We start from the raw sequence: 12,289 nt of genomic DNA, 5'->3' as shown, positions 1-12,289 counted from the left end.
GCTTTGCCCGAACACCTTCCCTGAATGTCCGCCTGAAATGACCTCTCCCTTCTGGGCTCTTTAGCACGTCGTGCTTTGGGGAGGGACGACTTTATGTTTTGCGTCACTCACTGGTCCGTATTGTGACTTTTTCAGAAAGCATGATCTACAAAACTAGAAAGTTAATAAAGTATTTTAAATGCTCAAAATACTGTTGGACACAGTATGGGAAAATGATACCCTCAGAGACTTTCCGGTACCCTCACTTACTTCTTTTCTTTTGTATATGTTATTTATCCTTTTAAGTTTTAAGCTCCCTGTGGGCCAGGACCAAGTTTTACAGATCAAAGCATTGAGCTCAGAGACTCAATAAATATTTGATGGGTGGATCAGTTAATTAGAAAAATAAATGTGAAGTACTGACTGAAGACAAAATGCACAACATGAAAGTTGTGAGTGAAGCTTTACTTGGGGGCAAAATGAGGACTGTAGCCTGGGAGACAGCATCTCAGATAGCTCTGAGAAACTGCATTGAAGAGGTAGCGGAGAGGTCAGTATACACTAAGATTTGAGTGAAGTGGTAGTGTGTGCAGTCAAACACACATCCCTGCAGAAGCTTGCTGCTATTCAAAAGGAGCAGATGTCACTGTTGATGACCTTAGTGCTTTTCTAGATATAAGATGTAAGAACTGGTTTCATGAAGTCTTCCAAACATCTATATAAAGGTTTATTCTATCGGTTTTTCCCAGAGCACAGAGTGCTTCATTTACTGATCTCAACCCTGAACTCCTTTCAGGGTGTGTTGAGGGTCAGCAGCTGCAGTAGCCAGTAACTACATCCTTGTAGAGGCAAATAACAAGTGCCATTTTTTCTGCTGGAGGAAGTAAAGTAACCTTCTCGAGTTTCAGCTTTTCTTCCTCTGCCTGGGTATGCTGAGACACACAGTTACCGGTGTTGGGGATACGGGCGTGACAGAAGCAGTAAAGATCTGCACCCACACAGCCCACAGACTAGAGGAAGGAGCCATCCAAAATGAAAATAAAGGGGTAAAATATCTGCCAAGGAGTGACACCTGCTGGAAGGACTAATGGAGCAGGGAGAAGGACAAGGAGTGGGTAGGGAGAGGAGGAAGGTGTGCAATTTAAAATAAGATGATCAAAAGGCCATTGAAAAGCTAAAAAAAAAAAAAAAAACAATAAAGGCCATTGAAAAGCTAAAATAAATAAATAAATAAATAAAAATAAAATAAAATAAGATGATCAAATAAATAAATAAATAAATTTAAAAATAAAATAAAATAAGATGATCAAGGAAGCCCTGGAGAAAGAAGTCATGTTTGAGCAAAGCATCTCAAGAGATGACTTGGCAAGTCATTCATGTATCTGGGGGAAGACAATTTCCAAGAGAGGAAATAGCAAGTGCAAAGACTCAAGATAGGAGTATGTTCTGGTTGTCTAAAGAGCAGCAGAGAGGCCACTGTGGCTGAAGCAGAGTGAGCAAGAGGAGAAGAGACAGAAATAAAGTTAGACTGGAAGGGAGTTCTTCAGTTTCTAGGGCAGTCATCACCAGTTATCACCAAATGCATGGCGTAAAGGCTGCCCAGGTGGGTCAGCCATAAAGAGTCCACCTGCCAATGCAGAAGACGGGGGCTCAGTCCCTGGGAGGGGAAGATACCCTGGAGAATGGCAACCCACTACAGTCCACGGGGTCACAGAGTCTGACATGACTGAGTGACTGAGCCCTCACACAGAGGGCTTAAAATGACAGAAATTTATCAGAAGCACAAAATCAGGGTGTTAGCTGGGTCAGTTCCTCCTGGAAACTCTGAGAAAGAAATTGTCCCACGCCTCTTTCCTGGCTCTTGGTAGTTGCCGGCAATCCTTGGCCCTCCTTGGCTTATAAATGCATTTACAGTCAGGCAGACAGGCGGGGTCCTTTGAGGCAAGCCATTATATACGATTGTAAGACGCTGATGCTGAGAAAGACTGAAGGCAAAAGGAGAAGAGGGTGGTCGAGGATGAGATGGTTGATGGCATCCCTGATTCAATGGACATGAACTTGGGTGAACTCCGGGAGATGGTGAGGGACAGGGAGGCCTGGTGTGCTGCAGTCCATGGGGAAACAAAGAGTCAGACAGGACTTAGCAACCTAACAACAACAACATAATGACAAAAGCAAGTCAAAGAAAGTTTCCAACATGGAGTCAGAACCGGCTTCTCTGCAACAGTCCTGTTAGATCTATTTTGAATTAAGGCAAAGAGATTTATCGACACATAGGGTTTTTTATTTACTGGGTCGTTCTTCTTCACTGCTTTATAAGTAAGAAAAGCACTGGTGTTAGGAAAATAAAAAGTTACGTGGCAGCCCAATAGTCATTACTGCCGGGTTGAATCTGCCGTGAATCAGGGATGAACCTGAGTGATGGTTTACAAACACTTGTATGTAGGCAGGGGATGTTGGGCCCTTTTTGCCATTTTAATATTTGGTGTTTCTTATTAAGTATGTCTATGAGTTAATGTGTTTTGTCACAATCCAAATAGAGCAACCCTTTAAGGATAAGTCCATTTTTCTGAGGGAGGGAATTACACTCACATGGCAGAAATGTACTACATTTCTTATGCAAACCCTAGAACCAAAACAACTCTATATTCTGATGCACTGAATCTATTTAAATGGAAATATTTCTCTTTAGGGAAGGAAACTGTTCTCACCCATCTGAGAAGAAAGACAAGACCGGCATGTTAAAGAACCTTAGGAGTTAAGCTCAACTGGAAAAATAATAATGAGAATCACCAGGAACTGTGGAGTGCTTTGGTAACAGTTTCAGTTGAAATCTTGATTTACTCCCCAAGTTATAACCTCAGGGAGACAGGACATGCAGGGAGAATGAAGGGAAGTGAAATATTCTAATTATCCCCACTGTGATGTTAGGTCCTCAAGCACATTTCTTGATATTCAGTACAGAATAAAGACCAAGCCTGCCCCTTGTAACAGGGAGCCCAGCCCAGCACTGTGTGATGATCTGAAGGGGTGGGGTGAGGGTGGTGGGAAGGGGGCTCAAGGGGGAGGCAATATATATCTATCACGGCTGATTTGCATGTCGCTCTGTGTCAGAAGCCAACACAACTTTGTAAAACAATTCTGCCCCGTGCTTGGTTGTGTCTGACCCTTTGTGACCCCTGGACTGTATGCAGCCTGCCAGGCTCCTCTGTCCATGGAATTTTTTAGGCAAGAATACTGGGGTGGGTTGCCATATCCTCCTCCAGGGGATCTTCCTGACCCTGGGATCAAACCTGCGTTTCCTGCATCTCCTGCATTGCAGGTAGATTCTTTACCTACTGAGCCATTGGAGAAGCCAATTATCCTCCAATTAAAAAGAAAAAGAAAAAAAATTTGCCTCTCCAATGAGCTTTCCCATTGATTCAAAAACAGCCTCTTGTCCTTTATTACTTAAGGAATATTCTTCCATTTCCTAAGATAGGTATTCAATCTAACTCTCATATTCAATATTTTTTCCACATTGCATAAGAGAGTCAGAGCTCCAGTTAAAGCCACTCAGTGAAAGTCACTCAGTTGTGTCTGACTCTTTGTGACCCCATGGACTGGAATTCTCCAGGCCAGAGTACTGGAGTGGGTAGCCATTCCCTTCTCCAGGGAATTGACCCAGAAATTGAACTGGGGTCTTCTGCATTGCAGGCAGATTCTTTACCAGCTGAGCCACAAGGGAAGCCCAAGAATACTGGAGTGGGTAGCCTATCCCTTCTGCAGGGGGTCTTCCCAAACCAGAGATCTAACCCAGGTACTTTCACCTTCACTTTTCTGCCTTCCCTGCCCAAATAGGACACCATCTCTCTCACTCAAAGTTCTCCACATTTTCCTTCTTTGTTTTTTTCTTAGTTAGAAATGTCTTTATTAAAAGTATTGCTAAACATTTGCCTACATTAATTACAGTTTGGGTGACTTCCTTTCACTGAAAAAATATTAAGCTGAAAGCAGCTTACACGTAACTATTTAGAAACATCTTTATTATAAGTTTTTCTTTTAATCTATTGAGGTATGATTGACGTATAGCATCATATTAGTTTCGGTGTATACAACATAATGATTCAATACTTGTATGCCCTGTGGAATAATCACCACAATAAGTCTAGTTACCATCCAATTATTTGGGCAGGGAAGGCAGAATTATGTCCTCTGTATCTGTGAGTTTTGTTTTCTTTGTTCATTTGGTTTGGTTTTAGGATCCACATTTGAGCATACCTTATATTATTACTTTCACTTTATTGCTCTTTCTGAATATTGCATTTTTTCAAAACTGAAAACTTGGGGCAACCCTACAAGTTCAAGTCATCATCTCTTGGCCTCATGCAATAGCCTCTTAACTGCCCTCCCTGTTTTCACCCTTCATTCCTCCAGTCTGTTTTCCACATTGCAGCCAAGATGATATTTTCAAGACATAGTCAACTCATGTTATTTATTGTTTAAAATCCTTTGGATAGCTTTCCATTTCACATAAAATTCCAGGTTCTCTCTCTAACCAAACCCATCTTTACCTGCAACACCAGCTATTCACTCTTAGCCTGATCTACATGCACATTCCCACCTACCTCATCTGACCTGAAATAATAGTTCTTTCCCAGTTTCACTCTCTTTATCCTTTAGCTCTCAGCTCAAGCATCACATCCTCAGAAATGTTCCTCCAATCCATCATACTAGATCCGGTACCCTGCTTTTTTGTGCTCATGGTACCTTACATTTTTTATAGCATGTATCATGCCTGCAATATTTGCTATGGTTATTATGAGTTCAGTTAAGGGAGTATATCTGAGTTAGTCAAGATCATTTCTAGGTTCCCCGGGCATTTATCCTGAACAGAGATGTAGCTAATTAAATGTTTAATGAATGAATACCAATTTTTTTCTACCACGTTTTTTGACACATATTGTATTTTATCCAGGATTCCTAGTTATCTTTGTATATACACCCCTTCTGAATATATAGCATCGTGCAAAGCACCATATCTACCCTTCTCATGACTACTTAGTGACTTGCCACATTTCCTGACACTAGCGGTCACTCAGTATGTACTTACTGACCAACCACTGTGGGCAAAGAACAGCACTATTCACTGATGGACTAGAATACCCACAATTAAAAGAACAAAAAGGAAACATTCCTTTACCTCTGGTAAGGATATGGTAATAGAATTTGGTTCTGGGTTCCTGTTTAATTATAATTGCAGAGCTACAGAGAGAATTTTGAAGAGGTTTCTGACTCACTCAAACTCACTTTAAAATGAGTTATCAAGGCCTGAGCAGGATAGTGACACAAAGCTAATGAGTGACCAGTCATTAACTCCTACTGGCTACACTAATATTTGTTCCTACTTCAGAACACTACAGAGCACATTAGAGTCATGAGTCCAGCATCTTCATTTCAGGGAGAAGATCAGTTCGGTCAGTCGTGTCCGACTCTTTGCGACTCCATGAACCGCAGCATGTCAGGCCTCCCTGTCCATCACCAACTCCCAGAGTCCACCCGAACCCATGTTCATTGAGTCGGTGATGCCATCCAACCATCTCATCCTCTGTCATACCCTTCTCCTCCTGCCCTCAGTCTTTCCCAGCATCAGAGTCTTTTCCAATGAGTCAGCTCTTGGCATCAGGTGGCCAGAGTATTGGAGTTTCAGCTTCAACATCAGTCCTTCCAATGAACACCCAGGACTGATCTCCTTTAGGATGGACTGGTTGGATCTCCTTGCAGTCCAAGGGACTCTTAAGAGTCTTCTCTAACACCACCGTTCAAAAGCATCAATTCTTCTGCACTCAGCTTTCTTTATAGTCCAACTCTCACATTGATACATGACCACTGGAAAAACCATAGCCTTGACTAGGGAGAAGATAAATGAGAGTAATTTGCTTGTCTACAGTGACATAGAGTGGACTTATGGCAAAAACAAGTGTTAAGATCCAGCAGGATATCCTGGCTTCAACCTCTTCCTCTGTGTTTTGTTTCTGGTCACTTGCGAGCTGGAAAGAGGCACCTCCGTCTACTGATCACCCTCCTGAAACTTTGAGACTCATCTCAAATGGTCCTTCATTCATAAAGTCTTTCCGAATGCCTCCCAAACCTGACATATTTTCCTCTCTAATTCTTAATACTTTGCACATTTTAGGTATTTCTCATTGAATTTTGTACTATATTTATTTGGATGCTTTTTAACTTTCTTTATTTCATTGTCACTTTCTTGAGCAAAACTTTTATCTGTTCTATTTCCATATCATCTGCAGTTACTAACTCAATACTGTACACATTAACTGCTTCCATAAATACTTAGCAAATTGAATGAAATTTAATTTCTTTATGAAATTTAAATTCATAAATGTGGAATTAATGAAAAATCACCACATATTGTGCTTGTTGTGTAAGTAACAGAGAAGGTGTTTTCTGAATCAAATAGTCAAGGAGTTGACAACAATCTTAACTGTCATGCCTCCAACCAGAAACTGCTTTAAGAATATTTCACTAGTATGTAACAGAGGAAAAAGAACTGCCAAATACAGCATTGATTTTACACAACATTCATCAGATTCTTCAAAAATAGTTCTTTTATTCTAACCCAAAACCCTTTTCATTCTCCAGAGAAAGAAAAGATATCATACTCATTGAATCACAACCCATTTCACAAAAGAATTCTCCTTGCTCTAAAGGAATGCCAAGATTAGTGAGAGAAAAGTACAATTCTTGATTATCTGGTTTCCTACATATGCTACCCTTTCTGAAGAAGACTGCATAGTTATTCCCTTGACTGGTGAGATGAAGGGCAATCTGATACATAACACAAATAAATACTTTAAAGAGAGCTTTCAAAGAAGCCTACTTGATAAGTTAGGGAAAGATTCAAATCAAAAATAAAGAAAAAAATCTTTAAAGGATCATGTATGTTTGACAAATTAAAATAATTATCAGAACTTTTAGAAATCAAATTATATTTTGGCTCCAATTGTTCAAACAATGGGCTACATGTAAAAATTCAGAACCTTTGTGCTTACTGGGGGAACAATTTGAGTAAACACAAATCTAACAACTCTGGCAGGTATGGTAATTTGATGCAAATGTCCAACAGTTTTAATCCACTGATTACAAAGAAAAAATCAATTCTTGGTTCGGATGTGCCCTGCATTTTACATGATATTTCACATGTGCTATTGGTCTCACATAACTTGAAACAATGCTATTCGTTAAAAAATGAGGAGAAAGGGAGGGTGCAGAACTCTTAGAGCTTAGTGGTAAGGGTCAAATTTATATGCATAAGCTTTGGACAAACTGAGATTCTAGGAGTCAGATTCTTAAATGGTAACACACTAGCTGCACTTCAAAATAAGTAATAGCACCTGAATAAAGTAATAATTCAGTTAAAATCAGCAAATGTTTATTGAGATTCTGCTCTGTTTAAGGCATAATCCGGATGGTTATTTACCAGGGACAATGCCCAAGGCAGACTCATATGTCCTTTCTCATTCATTATCTAAGTTAGAGTGGAACTTCCTGCGTATTATATGATGAGCATGACTGGCAAGATTCAGGGAAGTGCTGAATTTGGGTTTTAGAGATATCAAATTAAGGAATTATGATAGGCTGTTGTTCCTCTCATCAGATCTCAAAGCAGGTCAGGCAATTAGCATTAGCAAGCAGTCTGTGAGTATGTGTATGTGGCATATAACTTTTATTTCACTGGTTTTCAAGTATATTACTGTTTTTCCCTATTTCCTGTATCAGGGTATTTACAAATACTAATACAGATGTTGCTTGCAAAAAATTTAGGATCTTGTCTTTCTTAACAGAAAATTACAATTTTTTGGATACTACCTAGTGCCACACAGATTATATTGTAAATGATTGGGTCATAGTTCATACTTTCATATGCAAATTATAGATGCATGTGTTAGGGGTCACTCATAAAAAGATTTTCCATAAAGCCAAAGAAGCATAAATTTTCAGATTCCCTTAACTTGTATGGCTTAACCGAAAGTTCATATATTTTTGCTAAAGTTACAAAAATAGGATATTTTAATTGCCTTAGATAGGAACACTGTCCGTTTTCATTCTGACTTTTCCTCCATCACATATCAGACATATCTCAGTGACTATGAGTATTTTGGGTACTTGGCTAAGGGAATGCTGAATTGAAAAATCACCATTCTCATCACAATTTAGACAGTCTGAGTATTTACTAATGCCTGCTTTAAGCATACATGAAAAGTAGCTTCTTTTATCTCTAACAGCATTCATTAAAGACTTGAGAGAAAATGCTGATAAAAATAATTAAATGAAAATTAAGTGAAAGCAATAATAATCAGCAATGAAATCAGTCTAGTATCAAGAAGAGGACTGTAACAAAACCATCAGATAAAAATTATCTACCAAAAGCAATGATTTATTAAGAGGAGGAAATATATTTTAAAGAGAAGTAATGAATCAACCCTCTTTCACAGTTTGAATATTCAGTTAACAAAAAGGAGTGAATCCATAGACCCTGGAAAAAGATTTTTATTTCTTGCTGATTTCCTGCAAAATATGGATGCCAGCAAAGATAACACAAAATTTTAAGTATATCATTACAACAAGGACAGCAATGACAAACTGGTAAATGAGCATCATCAACTTAAATAGTTCTTAAAGATTAGATACTGCATAAGAAAACCTGAAATGTTTTAAAAGCCTACAGCTCATATATGAGAGAAACCTCATAGGGGTCTGCCAAATTTGTCTACCGATCAAATTTGTATATGATGCTACCAAAATTGGTGTGAAAATGAAAAAAAAAAAACTTTTCTACATAATCAATAAGTAAAACATACATGTATACACATGCAAACTTGCACACACACATTCTGATCAATTATGCTAACAAAGAGACTGAAATACCTTTCTATTCTATCTATAAAAAAATCATCCTACAAACTTTATCATATAAAGAACATGCAGTAAAGCAATTATTCTTCAATTAAAAATAAATAAATTTAAAAAAAGAACATAGCCAAAAAACCCATATAAAAAAAGATATAAAAGAAATGTATCTGACAATTCATTAACAAAAATATTTCTAGATTTTATGATGTTTCTTATATTTTTCAAATTACAAGGATTTGTAATTTCTTTTGTTTTTGTCATTTCAAACAATTATTTGCTTCCATATGTAATTTTGTATTCATAATTAATTCATTTACAATCAAATCAAAGAGGTTTCCCCCAAATATAACAAACTTCAGGCCCCATAAAACCTATTATTTTCCATTCTGAAACTATGATAATTTCAACTAGAACTATCTTGTTCTTAAACATTTACCAAAATGAAGAAATAAATAACCCTTTTCAGTCTCTATTCTGTCAAAACACTCTTCCTTACAGATACATTATGTTGTCTCTACTACAATTTATACTGATTTATTCATGGTCAGCTTTTGATGGACACATACTCACTGTATGTACAACAAGACATATTGTGAATGGTAAAATTAGACAATCAACAAATTTCTTGGGGTAAAGGAGACAATTTTACATGCTCTTTTGACTAATATGTGAGGTCTCTCAAATTAAGATGAAAAATTGAGGTCAAAAGTTATGACTAATTGCAAATGTTATAAGGAAATTTTAATTGATATCCAACAGATATGTAATAGTGGTTAGAACCCACTCAGATGCTGTTTGGACATTAGCTCGTTTACTCTTCTTGCAAAAGTTCTTATTTTATCTCCAGATTGTGGTTCCCATTTTCCCTGATAATGGCCTTGGTATCCAGGGGTTTCCAGGATCCCTGTTCTGTTCTGACTCTGGAGTCCTTTTAATACTTGTGCCCTGTCTGCTTCCTATTCTGATCATGCTTCCTGGATTGATATTTGTTTATCGCTTCTAACTGAGATTTTGTCTACTCCCGCTCTAAAACCAGGACGAGGCTTGGTCTCCCAAGTTCCATGCTTTGAGCGTAATGACCCTCTGCCCACCTGGTTCCCAGCTCTGTCCTGACCTCTAGTGACCACTGCAGAGATCACCCTACCTAAAGCCCTTACCAATCGTATGCCATGTGGGAGAGATGGCTGAGCTGACTCAATGAGCACTACCCTAAAAGTCGTTTACTTACAGGAAGCGTGAAAGCTTCAGTGAGTGAAAGTCGCTCAGTCAGGTCCAACTCTTTGTGACCCCATGGACTATACAGTCCATGGAATTCTCTGGGCCAGAACACTGGAGTGGGAAGCCTTTCCCTTCTCCAGGAGACCTTCCCAACCCAGGGGTCCTTCCCAACCCAGGGGTCAAGTTTAGTTGGAAATAAAGAAGGAATTTGATGAAAATCAAGGTGGTAAGTAGAGGAAATTCATCTTCTCACTAGCAAAAGCAGTTTCTCATCTGACCTTAGTAATTTATTCCATCCCCTTCATTCTTCACTCATTCATCTATGCACGTGGCCATTCACTCATCCATTCATTTACCATGAGTATCTGGCAAAGCACTAAGGTTAGCTAGACATGTTGACATCACAGTTCGGCTTGGGGCCAGCCTGGTCTAGACACACAAATCCATCCAGCCCAGGAAGGAGCAGAGCAGGTGTCCACCCAACAGCACAGTTCTAAAGTGAACTTACCTGCCACACTGAACAGGTATTAAAGCAGCATTTTAGAATCTGGAAAAACCAAACTTAGCATTCAGGATTCTCAATGAATGCATCAACATAAAAAGACTTAGAACAACCTGGGAGAACGAATCACTTAACTGCAGTGTGGAGAGACTTCTAGTTGACAGAGGTGCAGATGGTAGACATCAAGAAAAGGCAGAAATGGTGGTAATGATTCCAGGGAAATATAAAATGGTGTTCTCACATGGCACTTCAGTTTCTTAAGGAAATCATCACTGTTGGGGGTGAGGGGAAAATAGGTAAGTTTTTTGTAATTCCTGGATCATCTCTGTTGATTTTTAATTACGGGCGAACCTCGTTTTATCACGCTTCGCTTTATCCTGATCTGCAGATACAGAGCTTTTTACAAGCTGAAGGTTTGTGGCAAACTTGCATGGAGCAAGTCTACCGCCACGCTTCCAACAGCATCTGCTTGCTTCCTGTCATCTTTGTCATATTTGGTCATTCTCGCAATATTTCAAGCTTCTTCATTGTTGTATTTGTTATGGTGATCTGTGATCTTTGATATTACAACTAAGACTTGCTGAAGGCTCAGATGATGGTTAGCATTTTTAACAATTTTTAATGAAGGTATAGATATAATACTGCATACTTAATAGATCATAATAGATTATAAACATAACTTTTATATGCACTAGGGAACAAAAAAAATCCCGTGACTCACTTTACTGTGATATTTGCTTTGCTGTCATGGTCTGGAACCATATCTCCAAGGTACATCTATAGTAGAGGTCAAGTTCAATAGAATCACCTAGCTGACAGATCAATGATCATTTTATACTTTTTCAATAAACTGATGATATTATTCAGTTATCATTCTTCATTACTCAGTGACAGATGTTTTCACTTGTGTATAGAGATACAAACTGTAAAAAGATAATATTACTCAGATCCCTACTGAAATCAAAGCAGAGTCACTATTAATGGACAGAGGTCTCTGAGGGTTAATTGCTTGTGATTTCATGCAAGGCTCTGGACCAAAACTAGATTGCGGTAACATTGTTATTTGTTCTCAGCATAATATTCAGCATCTTCTTGTGCAATGTTTTTATACAATCATTGCCCAATGATGTCTAGGTTACTTCCTGAAGATTCATTTGTCTGGTGGAACTCAATTCATTTGTCTGTGATGGAACCAGGGCATTTGCTATCATCGACTGTTCCTACCAGGAATTTAAACTGAACCTTAATAAAGATGGGGCTCTGGGGTCAGACCCAGTGTTTGTACAATAAACTACAGCTAAGTGATGATCCTCTGCAGTCCATACTGTTGGCGTGTGTAACTGGGGCTCTCTTTAGCTCTGAGGAAGTTAAATGCCAACGTGCACTGAAAACCATTTTGGGGAGCTTATAATCTACCAGCACTGTGCTAAACACTTTAGATGTACTATCTGATTTAACTTTCACAACATACTTGAGTACAGATGAAGAAATGGATGCGAAAGGAATTCAAATAACTTGCCCAAGGCCAAACAGTCATTAAGGGTCCAAGCCTATAAGACAGAATGCGTGTCTTGGAATGTGCTGCCTGGAGATACATAAAGAAAGTGGAGAGGCACGTGGATAGCTTAGAAAACAGGAAAAAGGCACAGACATTCCAAGGGAAGCAATTATAAATAT

At 38.7% G+C, this 12,289-nt stretch overlaps 1 protein-coding gene across 2 annotated transcripts in view; it reads right to left on the bottom strand.

Moving 5' to 3' along the window:
• The window catches only part of RAB27B (RAB27B, member RAS oncogene family), a 175,680-nt gene that overhangs the window by 133,940 nt on the left and 29,451 nt on the right, over positions 1–12,289 (bottom strand). The window lies entirely within an intron of this gene.

Source organism: Cervus canadensis, chromosome 23, assembly GCF_019320065.1.
Source record: "Cervus canadensis isolate Bull #8, Minnesota chromosome 23, ASM1932006v1, whole genome shotgun sequence".
NCBI classification, from domain to species: Eukaryota; Metazoa; Chordata; class Mammalia; order Artiodactyla; family Cervidae; genus Cervus; species Cervus canadensis.
Note: the sequence above shows the minus strand (reverse complement) of the source record. Positions and strands in the feature narration are given on the sequence as shown.